The sequence below is a fragment of the Hypanus sabinus genome, chromosome 3, assembly GCF_030144855.1.
Source record: "Hypanus sabinus isolate sHypSab1 chromosome 3, sHypSab1.hap1, whole genome shotgun sequence".
In the NCBI taxonomy this organism is placed as follows: domain Eukaryota; kingdom Metazoa; phylum Chordata; class Chondrichthyes; order Myliobatiformes; family Dasyatidae; genus Hypanus; species Hypanus sabinus.
The window spans coordinates 156696058-156709228 of NC_082708.1; the positions used below are offsets into that span (position 1 = coordinate 156696058).

The 13171-nt window shown below is 42.8% G+C and overlaps 1 protein-coding gene and 1 long non-coding RNA gene across 6 annotated transcripts in view; one reads left to right on the top strand and one right to left on the bottom strand.

Moving 5' to 3' along the window:
* bmpr1ba (bone morphogenetic protein receptor, type IBa) overlaps positions 1–13171 on the top strand; it is a 372535-nt gene that overhangs the window by 227813 nt on the left and 131551 nt on the right. The window lies entirely within an intron of this gene.
* The window catches only part of LOC132391799 (uncharacterized), a 73399-nt gene that overhangs the window by 5256 nt on the left and 54972 nt on the right, over positions 1–13171 (bottom strand). The window lies entirely within an intron of this gene.

The following is a 13171-nucleotide window of genomic DNA, read 5'->3' on the forward strand; positions in this document are numbered from 1 at the left end:
TTGTGCTTATGTTGCAGAAACCTGCCCTACCACAGAATTCAGTTATCACTTTCCACTCATTATAATAATAATTTGATTTCAAATTCTTCCTTCCATGGTGAAAAACCTCATACTTCCCCACATTCCCCTGCCTACCAATCAGAGGACACTCTTTTAAGGTGAGTGGAGGAAAGTTTAGAGGAGAATCAGAGGTAGCGTTTTTACATAGAAGGTGGTCAGTGCCTATAATGCATTGCCAGGAGTGGTGGAAGAGGCTGGTACAATAAGGACATTAAAAAGACTGTTGGATAGGCACAAAGATGAAAGAAAAGTGGAGGATTATGGGTTATTTAGGAGGGAAGCATTAGATTGATCATGTAGAGCTTAAAAGGTCAGCACATATTGTGGGCCAAAAGGTTTAAAAATTTTGCAAATGACAAACTTGGCTTTGACTTTGATTTTATATGAATAAAATATTCCATATTGAGTCTTGTTCACAGATTGGTTCCCGTCCATCTGAGGATTACATTTTTGGATTAGTATTAGGGAAAGAAAGGTGTTATTTTTGTAAACCCTGGCTTAGTGGGCATTCCTCTTGCCTCTCAGTTAAAATTTTGTGTGTTCAAGAGCACAAGAGTTAAGGCTGATGTAGCGTATGAGTACAGATGCACTACCTTCTGCAGGAAACATTCAACTGAGGATCCATCTGCCCTGCCCTCAGCCGTGAGTCCTAAGGATAATATTTATCTCCCAGTCAAATTACCTGGTCAACACCACATTGCAAATGGTGGGAAATTGTTGTGCACAGATTAACTCCTGTCACAACACCGACCTAACTTCACTAGATAATTTATTAGCCAAAACGTTCCATAGGATCCAAAGTAAAGTAAAAAAAAAATGATTGAAATGTTTTTCTTTCTACTCTTAACCTCTCACGTACTTCACTCTTGATCCCCATGTCTACTTTATTGCTCGCTGTGCTACACTTACTCTAGACCACAACTCTATACTCTGTATTCTGTTTTCTTTTTATTAGGATGGCAAGCAGAACAAAATGTATTTACTGTACTTCAGTGCAAGTGAATAAATTCTGGTCACCCAATTATAGGAAGAATATAGAGGCTTTGGAAAAGGTGCAGAAGAGGTTTACCGGGGACATGTGTTATGAGCAAAGGTTGGACAAACTTTTATTGTTTTCTATGGAGCGGCAGAAGCTGAGGCGAGACTTGATAGAAACTTATAAAATTATGAGAGGCATGGTTAAACACCTGGTATCTTTACCCCAGGATTAAAATGCCTACTACAAGACATTCAAGGTGAGAGGGGGAAAGTTTAAAGGAGATGTACTGGGCAAGTGTTTTGTTTATACATAGGATGGTGGATGCCAGATGTGGTGGTGGAGGCAAATATGATAGAGGTGTTTATGTCTCTCTTAGGAAGCATTGAGTTATATGGACCATGTGTAGGCAGAAGGGATTAGTTTAGTTAGCAGTTTAATTAGTGTGGCAAAATATTATAGGCCAAAGGGCATTTTTCTATGCTATACTCTTTTATGTTCTATCTAACAATAATAAACCAATAGCAATAGCACATTTCGTTTGGCTGTCTCTGCCTTCTCATGACTCTTGATTTACAGTGATCTGCATGGGAGGCTCTGCACTCTTTATTTTTGCTATGAGTCACTTTAAATCAAAGCACGCCGGTTGGAAGATGCAGCGGCTACGAAACAATGGACGCAGCCCTGCCTGAGTGAGCGATAGCTTCCATACGAGCAAGTGGCACTCTCAGTGTGGTTGTCAGGGAGACTGTGACCCCAGTCTAGTGCCTCATTCAGCGAACACGGTGGGAGGTACCGTTAGCAACTGCACACTGAAGTGCTGGGATGCGCCTAAGAATCCCTCATTGGAACGACTACTTGTTTTCGGTCTGAGGAGGTGCCAAGTGGAGATCACACATTTCCCACAGGAACCAAGGAGAACCTCCAGCCTTGCCACTCTGTTCATTAGACCCCTTTATTTCAATGTTCTTGTTTGATGGACGGCAGCTTAAATAATCTTGCCTCCTAATCGCTCACTCTCTCTCTCTCTCTCTTCACTCTTGGCTGGACAATGACTCCCTGCCCAGTCAGTTACACAGCCAAGTGAAACTCTGGATAGGAACTTGGGAAGGCAAGCAAGCCTTTGTCTTTGGAGCTTCCCCAAAGCTCAGTGGGATCATGACTGATATGTGACCTGCCTCCGCAGCCCCGCCCTTTCCCAGTGCGCCTTAATACCATTGGTTACGGAACATCTGTCAGTCACAGATTTAACAGTTACAATTGACCAGGCATTTATTGCCTTTCGCAGAAGAGAATTTCTGAATTTCTGCCTAAAGCAATTACGCATGCCCCCTTAGACTCTCGCCAATTTTTGTAGATGCACCATAGAAGGCATCCTATCTAGATGCATCGAGGATTGGTTTGACAACTCCAAAGAGATGTGAGCGCAGCTTAGCACATCACGGAACCAGCCTCTCGTCTGCAGACTTTGTCTGCACTTCTCGCAGCCTCAGTAACGCAGCCAACACACTGCAGAAAGACTCCATGCAGACCACTCATTCTCTTTTCTCCCCCCTCCCATTGGGAGGAAGTTAGAAAAGCCTGAAAGCACATATCACCTGGCTCAACGATAGCTTCTATCTCACAGTTATAAGGTCATTGAACAGCTCCCTAATATGATAAGGTGGCTCTCCCAATCTACCTCATTATGACCATGCACCCATTGCCTGTCTGCACTGCACTACCTTTTAACTTTTAACCCCATATTCTGCGTTTTCCCCATGCACCACCTCAGTGGACTGGTGTGTGTTCGCCTGGCGGAGAATCTCACCTGGTCCCTCAACACCAGCTCCATAGCAAAGAAAGTCCAGCAGCGTCTCTGCTTCTTGCGAAGGCTGAGGAAAGTCCATCTCCCGCCCCCCATCCTCACCACATTCTACAGGGGTTGTATTGAGAGCATCCTGAGCAGCTGCATCACTGCCAAGTTTGAAATTGCACCATCTTGGATCGCAAGACCCTGCAGAGGATAGTGAGATCAGCTGAGAAGATCATCGGGGTCTCTCTTCCTGCCATCACGGACAGTTACACTACACGTTGCATCCGCAAAGGAAACAGCATTATGAAGGGCTCCATGCACCCCCTCATACAATCTCTTCTCCCTCCTGCCGTCTGGGAAAAGGCTCTGAAGCATTCGGGCTCTCATGACAAAGACTATGTAACAGTTTCTTCCCCCAAGCTATCAGACTCCTCAATACCCGAAGCCTGGACTGACCCTACTGTACTGTTTATTATTTATTGTAATGCCTGCACTGTTTTTGTGCACTTTATGCAGTCCAGTGTACATCTGTAGTTTAGTGTAGCTTTCTCTTTTTTTTTAATTACGTAGTTCGGTCTAGTTTTTTGTACGGTGTCATGTAACACCATGGTCCTGAAAAACATTGTCTCATTTTTACTATGTACTGTACCAGCAGTTATAGTCGAAATGACAATAAAAGTGACTTGACTTGATGCAATGATCTGTATGGATGGCATGGAAAGCAGTGTTTGTCACTATACCTCAGAATATGTGACAACAATAAATCATTTTTCCAATACGGATGTGCAATCTAAGTTCACTCCTGAATACACAACTCCTCAAGAGGCAGAAGTATCTTCTTCCACCCAGTGATCTTTCCTTAACGGAAACACGAGAGACTGCAGATGCTGGAATCTTGAGCAACACATAAGATGCTGGAGCAGTGACTGTCTAATGCAGCCCACAGAGACTGTCTAATCTGCTGAGTTCCTCCAGCATCTCTCGTTACCTCACTTCAGTTAATTAATGCCTTGTAAAGCCAATAAAGTCATCCTTGACCTTCTAAATTCCAGGGGATGTTTAAGCCTAATGAATACTGTGGTTACAAAAGCAGTTCAGAGGCTGAGTGTCATGTGGTGAGTGACTCACCACCTACCAGTCCAAGGCCTTTCCTCAGCCACAAGGCACTAGTCAGGAGGGTGGTGGATACTCTCCACTTGCCAGGATGAGGGCAGTTCCAACAACTGGAGGATTGCCACCATCTAGAATATCTGAAGGAATCAAAATCCAGAGGAACTGGTGAGAGGAGAAAGATTTTAAAAGATCCTAGAGGCACCATCTTCACACAGAGGGCGATGTGCATGTGGACCAAACTGCTCTGGAGGAAGTGGTTGAGGTAGGTACAATAATAGCATTTTAAAAAGCAAGTACATTCGATAGGAAAGGTTTAGAAGGATATGGACAAAATGTGGGAATCTTGGTTGGCATGGATGATTGGACCATATGCCTGTTTCCTTGCTGACTTAATCTCTGAGCCTGTGACTAAACAGCCGCTTGGCCGGTACCTCAGCTATCTCTCTAACATTCATTCCCTCCATCACCAGTGCACAATAGATACAATGTCTGTATACCCTGTAAAAAGATGCACTGCAGTTACTTGCCCAGGCAGTGCCTCTCAATCCAAACACAGGGACATATGACACAAAGAAGCAGCAGCTCCTGCAAGTCACCCTTCCAGTCGCAGACCGTTCTAACTGGAAACTAATCTAGCAACCGCAGAGGAAGCCAGATATAAAGTCCGGGAACTCCTTCCTCAATGGTAATGCCACAACACACAGGAGCACTTAACAAGTAGAACATAGAACAACACAACATAGGAATAGACCCTTCAGTTTATCTTGTCTGTGCCTTGCCTGATGCCAGATTCCACTAATCTCTTCACCTCCATGTGATCCATATCTCTCCATTCTCTATATAGTCATAAAACATAGAACAGTAAAGTACAGTATGGGTCCTGCAGCTCAAGATGTTGTGCCAACCTCGATAAACCTACTCCACTATCAATCTAATCTTTCTCTCCTATACCTTCCATTTTTCTTACATCTGTGTCCTGAACTAAGAGTCTCTTTAATGTCCCAGTTGTATCAGCCACTACCACCTCTGCGAGCAGTGTCTTCCACGCACTTAGAATCAGGTTTAATATCACCAGCATATGTTGTCAGATTTGTTAACGTAGTAGCAGCAGTACAATACATACATGATAAATACAGGGGAAAAAGTAAATGAATTACAGTAAATATATATATATTTATGTATATTAAATAGTTAAATTAAAAGTTGTGCGAAAACAGAAATAATAAAAAAAAAGTGAGGTAGTGTTCATGGGTTCAATGTCCACTTGGAAATCAGATGTCAGAGGCGAAGAAGCAGTTCCTGAATCGCTGAGTGTGATTTTGTACCTACTACCTGACAGTTACAATGAGAAGAGGGTGTGCTCTGGGTGATAGGAGTGCAACTTTTCTGAGACACCACTCCTTGAAGATGTCCAAGATGCTTTGTTGGCTAGTACCCATGATGGAGCTGACTAATTTTACAACTTCCTGTAGCTTCTTTTGATCCTAAGCAGTAACTCCCCCTGCCATAGCAAGAGGTAATGCAGCCAATCAGAATGCTCTCCATGGTACACCTGTACAAGTTTTTCGGTGTTTTAGGTGACAAGCCAAATCTCACCAAACTCCTGATGAAGTATAGTTACTGTCTTGCCTTCTTTATAGCTGCATTGATATGTTGGGACCAGGTTAGATCCTTAGGGATATTGTCACCCAGGAACTTGAAATTGCTCACTCTGTCCATTTCTGATCCCTCTATGAGGATTGGTTTGTGTTCCCTCGCCTTACCCTTTCTGAGGTCCACAATCAGCTCTTCTGTCTTACTGACACTGAGTGCAAAGTTGTTGTGACACACCTCAACCAGCTGGTATATCTCACTCCTGTATGTCCTCTCATCTCCACCTGAGATTTTGCCAACAATGGTTGTATCATCGGCAAACTTAGCACTCACTGTGTTTTTAAAAAAAAAACTACCTCTGATATCCCCCTGTACTTTACTCACCTTATATGGATGTGTTCTGGTATTTGTCACTGTCACCCTGGGAAAATATGTTCTCTAATCTGGGCAGTATGTTGCAAAGTTTCTCTGGACTTTCTCTAAAGTTTTCACAACCTTCTTATAATGAGGCAACAAAAACTGAACATAGTACTCCAAGTACTTCTCATTACCTTGCATTCTTAAACTCAATACACCTACCACAGAAAGCAAGCACACCATACGGCTTCTTAACAAACTTATGAACTGACATTGCAACTTTGAGGGATCATTTGATCTGGAGCTCAAGATCCCTCTGGTCCCCCAAGTGCTAAAAATCCTTTCATTATCCTTATACTTTGTCTTCAACTTTGATCATCCAAAAATTAATCATTTCACACTTTTCCAGATTCAACTCTCATCTGCCACTTTTCCACCAGGTTCTGCATCCTGTCTATATCACAAACAAGAGAAATTCTGCAGATGCTGAAAATCCAAGCAACACACACAAAATGGAGGAACTCAGCAGGCCAGGCAGCATCTATGGGAAAAAAAAAAGCACAGTTGATATTTTGGGCCAAGACCCTTTGGCAGGACTGGAGAAAAAAAGCTGAGGAGTAAATTTGAAAGGTGGAGGTGGGGGAGGGAGAGAAAAACACCAGCTGATAGGTGAAACTTGGAGGGGGATGGATGAAGCAAAGAGCTAGAAAGTTGATTGGTGAAAGAGACAGAAGGCCATAGAAGAAAGAAAAAAGGGGTGGGGGGAGGAGCACTAGAGGGAGGCAATGAGCGGGCAGGAGATAGCATGAGCGAGGGAAAAGAGGATAGGAAATGGTGAAGCTAGGGGGTGGGGGCAATACTGGAAATTTGAGAAATCGATGTTCATGCCTTCAGGTTAGAGGCTACTCAAACGGAGTATAAGGTGTGGTTCCTCCAACCAAAGTGTGGCCTCATCATGACAGCGGAGGAGGCCATGGACGGACATATTGGAAGGGAATGGGAAGTGGCAATAAAATGGGTGGCCACTGGGAGATCCCACTTGTTCTGGCGGACAGAGAGTAGGTGCTTGGCGAAACAGTCAATGTCCCTTCATTACCTACGACAACGTTCAATATCATCCACAAAACTTCCAACCTACATGTCTTCCGGCGACTTACTAAACCCTTCCCCACTTCCTCATCCAAGTCTATATGAAGATCATAGAGAACAGTTGTCGCAAACAGATCCCTGGGAAACACACTAGTCATCGACCTCCAGGCAGAATACAGCCCATCTATTAAAACCCTCTGCTGTATGTGGATAAGCCAATGCTGAATCCACGTAGCCAGGTTTAACTGGATGCCATGCTTCCTGACTTTGAAAGGGCTTACACAAGGGAAAACCTTGTTGAATGCCTTTCTAAAATCCATTTACACATTTAAAATCCATTGCTTTGCCTTCATCAATTTGTTTTGTTTGTTTGTTTGTTTATTTAGTGATCTTGTGCGGAGTAGGCCTTTTGAGCCAGGTGGCCCCAACAACCCCACAACCCCGACTAATTGTGGGACAATTTACTATAACCAATTAACCTGCCTGGTACGTCTTTGGACTTTGGGAGGAATCTGGAGCACCTAGGGAAGACCCATGCATTCCATGGGGAGGACATACAGAAACTACTTATGGAATGGAACTGGAATTGAAATCCAAACTCCAGAACGCCCGGAACTGTAACTACGCTACCATGGTGCCTAACTTTACTGTGTTTTGTCACCTCTTTGAGAAACTCAATTAGTCTCCTGACACACAACCTCATTGTGGATAGCCATGCTGACTTTCACCAGTAAGACAGTGATTCTACAGATGTTCATAAGTCCTGCACTAAGAATTCTCTATAATAGTTTGCTGTCATAAGATTCACTGGTTTGTAATTCCCAAGATTATCCCTATTACCTTTCTTGAATAATGGAACTTCTGCCATCCACCAATCCTCTGATACCACTCCTTTGACTAGCAAGGACTTGAACGTCATTGTCAATACCCCAGTAATCATTGCCCTCGTTTCCAATTGGGTGATAGTAGATAGAGTGCATTCTGCCTGGAAGTTGGTGACCAGCGGTGTTCCCCGGGGGTCTGTCTGGGACCCCTGCTCTTAGTGATTTTTATAAAGACTTGAATGAGGAAGTGGAAGGGTACATATCGTTGAATCCTAGGGACTTAGCTAATCTAACATTTATCAGAAGCTCCAAAGCTACCTCATTTTGAATCTTAACACATATCAGTACATTAGCCTGTTCTACAATGACTTTACATTCAAAGTTCCTCTCACTTGTGAACACTGATATAAAGTATTCGTTAACAACCTCCCCCACCTCCTCTGACTCCATGTTTTTCCCTTCATTACTAAGCAGCCCTACCCTCACTTAAGTTATCTGCCTGTTCTTAATGTACTGTATGTGTAGAATGCTTTAGGATCTTCCTTAATCCTACTCATCACAGCTTTCTCAAGTCCCCTTTCAATTTAACTTCAGGGGCTGACTACTTTATAATATGCTCCTTCCTGGCTATCTTATAATCCTTATAATTCTCAAGACCCCAACTTGATTCTTGCTTCCTAAATCTTAATATGCTTCCTTCTTCCTCTCGACAAAATGTTCTATCCCTATTGTCAACCATGCTTCCTTTTATCAACCATTGTTTCAATGGAACAAGCATTACCAGAAGCCATGGACGTGGTTCAGAAACAGCCCTCGTGTTCCTGTAGTTTGTATCTCTTGATAACATCTGTTCCCAATTTACATTCCCAACTTCCTTCCTAATGCCATCATAATTAACCTTCCTCAATTAAATGTTTTCCCATATCACTTGCTGCTGTCCTTGTCCATCCTGTGCTAAAGGTCAGGCAGTTGCGGACCCTGTCTCTGAAATGCTTGGCCACCAAGAGGTATGTCACTCGACCAGGATTGTTGTCCAGTACTAGATCCAGCATTGCCTCTCTTGTTGGCCTGTCCACATATTGTGTCAGGAATGCTTCCTGGATGGATCTCACAAATTCTGCCTACGTAAACCTTTTGCATTACCGAGGTCTCATATCCAAGTGCCTACCTAAAAGCATCTTGAATTCCACTATTGCATCTGACTCCACCATAACACTAGGCAGAGGGTTCCAGGTACCCACCACGTTTTACTTTAAAAAAAATCTTGCTCCGCACATCTATTTTAAACCTTACCTCTCTCACTTTAAAGTCATGCCCACAAGTATTTCACATTTCTACCCTGAGAGAACTATTCTGGCTGCCTATCACATCTATGGCTCCCAGAATTTTAGATTTATCAGGTCTCCCCTCAGCCTATGATGTTCCAGAGAAAATTAAACAGCTCTGACCAACCTCTCCTTATAACTAAGACCCTTTAATCCAGGCAGCATGTTAGTAAACCTTATCTGAACCCTTTCTGAAGTTTCCACATCCTTTCTGCTATTGGGTGACCAGAAATGCACGGAAGTGCAGCCTAACCATAGTTTTCTGCAGCTGCAACATAATTTCTCATCTGTTATACTCTCTGCCCCTCGCAATGAAGGCAAGCATGCCATGCATACACTTTGCACCCTTCTTTAGCAAATATAGATCTTGTCAGTTGAAAACGCCTATTGAAAAATGGAGAAAAAGGTTTCTGCATCTTTTGCATCATCCACGTTGTGGACTTGGGAGACATTTTGACTGCTGGTCCTTTTCTCTGGAAGTGATTCTATCTCTTTAAAACTTTTAAGAGTCAGCGAATTTGTAACTCTTCTAGGTTCATTGCAAACCGCATCTGTTGCCTTTTGTGCCTGAAAGCCAAAGTAAAACAAGCTCATTTGTTTATTATTAGCTGTTCTTTGATCCTGTCTTTGGAATTTGGAGCAGGCACAACCTTGGCTGCATCCTGTCATCAGCCTTGGGGATGTGGATTATATTTGTCAAACAAAGATCCCTCCAATTGTCTAGTCTGTCACTCCTCACAACACGAGTAAACCAAAACTGAGTTTACATGGTATTTTGATCTCACACCTGAGTCTTGCTGGCATTCGAAGCTAAAAATGCCACCTTCCATTTGCAAAGATACACAAGAACTCTACAAGTGTTGTACCTTCTTGTGCGCTACAAGTGAAAACAAGTATCAGATATGGTCAGGACTGGCATTCTGATTTTATGTAAAAATGACTGCTTTGAATTCTATGTTACTTGGGGGAAGTAAAGTTTGTCCTCTCGAGGATTAGTGTCATGAGCCAGTTAATGGATGTGACCACAGAGGAGGGTGACCAGCAGAGAGATGGCTTGATGAGCAGACACTTCGTTGGAAAAATGTGCGGTTTTCAAGGGCCTTTGAGCTGAAGGATTTCTGCATCTAACACTCTGTCTGAAATCATAATTTTGATTTTAATATATTAATGGAAAACAACTAAGACAAGAAATACATGCTAAATGGGAGAATGGATCGTGTAGGTGGACAGAATAGGGGTGTTGCCAAGGATATGGACAGGTTCCTGAAGGCAGAACAACACACACAAAATGCTGGAGGAACTCAGCAGGTCAGGCAGCATCTCGGGAAATGAATGAACAGTCAATGTTTTGGGCAGCGACCCTTCCTCAGGACTCGAAAGGAAGCAGGAAGAAGCCTCGTTCTGCCCTAGAATTCCATCAACTGAAGAATCTCTTCTGTCCCTGAAGGTAGCTTGAGGTAATTACTAATTGATTTCTTCTTGTCACCTGTACTGATATAGAGTGAAGAGCTTTATTTGCATACCATCCAGGCAGATCATTCAAAGCGTATGTATGTTGAAGTACAGTAGTACAAAATGGAGGAATAAAGGGAATGCAAACTACAGTGTAGACACAAGCGACTGCTGATACTGTAATCTGGAGCAACAATCTGATAGAAGAATGGAACGGATCAAACAGCATCTATGGGAGGAAAAAAATGTGAGGAAGGGTGAGGCCATTGGGGAACTCAAGCACAAAGCTATAATTTTGGAAAACTTGTGGTATTGTTAAACTAATTTTGCTCTTGAAATTGTTGCATCCTGCTCAATGTATCACGGGCACATCTCTTCCCATCATTGGTAGTATCTGGAGACACCATCTCACAAAGGCAGCATTATCTTCAATGATTCCCCACCATTCCTCTCATAGCCACAATTTGTGTGGAGATACAGAATCCTGAAATCACAGGCCACCAGGTTCAAGAATAAAATCTGAATCAGGTTTAATGTCATTGGCACATGTAATGAAATTCATTGTTTTGCAGCAGTAGCATATTAAAATATGTAATAAAATCATTATAAATCACAATAAGAAATCTGTATTAAAATTAAATTAGATAAGTAGTGCAAAAAGAGAACAAAAATAACCCCAAAAATACTAAAGTAGTGTTCATGGGTTTAATGTCCATTCAGAAATCTGATGGTGGAGGGGAAGAAGCTGTTCCTGAAACACTGAGTGTGTGGCTTCAGGCTTTTGTACCTCCTCCTTGATGGTAGTAATGAGAAGAGGGCAAGTACTGGGTGATGGGGTCCTTAACGATGGCTACCACTTGTTTGAGGCATTGCCGTTGGAAGATGTCTGCAAGTCCTCAGTAGTTGCGAGGCTAGTGCTCTTGACGGAGCTGACTGAGTTTACACCTGTCTGCAGCTTTTTCCAGTCCTGTGCAATGGCTCCTCCACACCAGACAGTGATGCAAACAGTTTGAATGCTCTCCATACTACATCTGTAGAAAATTGTGAGATTCTTTGGTGACATACCAAGTCTGCTCAAACTCCTAATGAATATAGCCACTGTCAAGCCTTCTTTGTAATTGCATCAGTATGAAGGACCCAGGGTAGATCTTCAGAGATGTTGACACTTGGGAGTTTAAAACAGCTCACTCTTTCCCCTGTAGATCCCTTGATGACGACTGGTGAGTATTCCCTTCATTTCCCCTTCCTGAAGTTCACAATCAATTCCTTGGTCTTACTGACATTGAGTGCAAGATTGTTGTTGTGATACCACTCAAGGAGCTGATTTATCTTGCTCCTGTACGCCTCCTCGTCACATCTGAAATTATGCCAACACTAGTTGTGCCATTGGCAAATTTATAAGTGGCTTTTGAGCTGTGCCTAGCCACACAGTCATGAGTATAGACAGTAGAGCAGTGGACTAAGCATGTATCCCTGAGGTGCGCCAATGTTGATTGTCAGCAAGGAGGAGATGGTATTTCCGATCTGTATTGACTGTGGTCGTCTGGTGAGGATGTCAAGGATCCAATGTTCTATTTATGTTCTTTGTTGTAAAAATTGTTTAATATATTTAATTTATAATCTTTCTTGTAAATGCTGCTTACATAATGCCTTATACTTGTGATGCTGCCTCAAACAAGATTTTCATTGCGCCTGTTCTTACATGTACTTCTGCATATGACAATAAATTTGATTTTGACTTTCTTTTGACTTGCAAACCCTAGCTCTAATTTTCAGTCCACATTCCAAACTTCCCAGAAAGCAGAATCTACCCCATCATGTACCCTTAATATTTTGCAAACTTTTGTGCTAGGTGAACTTTTGACAATCTTTCATGTTTTTACAGGTGTTCTAGAAATATCTGTGTTGATGCAGTAAACTAATGGAGATTAAGTATTGTGCCTTCTCCCCCATTTAAGCTTGCCTTCCAGCCATTGAGAAAAATGTTACCTGTGATATGCAGTAGTCAAAATGATTCCATTATACAAACTTGTTAGGGGTCCAGTGATTAATCGCACCTATTCTGCTTTGAAGGTTTCTCTGTTTGGAATAATTAGTAGTTTCTCAGCTCTGGGCTGCTTTAAGTTGCTTGTTCCAGAGTGCTCTGCGCATTTACTCATCGATTGTCTCACTTGGTGATACAAACAGGCCTGGATGTCATCTGTGAGTTAGACTTTGAAAGGTTGCTGCTGCCTATGCCAGCTCACCGCATCTGGTTTGTATGTAACCAGTAAATGTGGAACAGCTGAGTGGTTCTGTGCACCCCGTGAGATCCCATCAGGCTTTGCCCCGTCCAAATGGTCACACACTTTCTGTAGAGAAATAGTGGGGGCAGATGTCCACCGCTACTCATCTGTCTGTGAATCTATCTACTTCTCTTGCTCTCTCTTCCTTTTCCCTCTCCTTCCCTCCTCTTCTTTTTCCTTTTCCTTCCTCCTTCTCTACTCTTCCCCTCGATCTCTCCTCTTTCTTCCCTCTGACTCCCTTTACCCGTCCCTCATTCTTCTCTCCCTCTTCCTCTCACCCTCTCCCTCTTCTGTCATCCTGT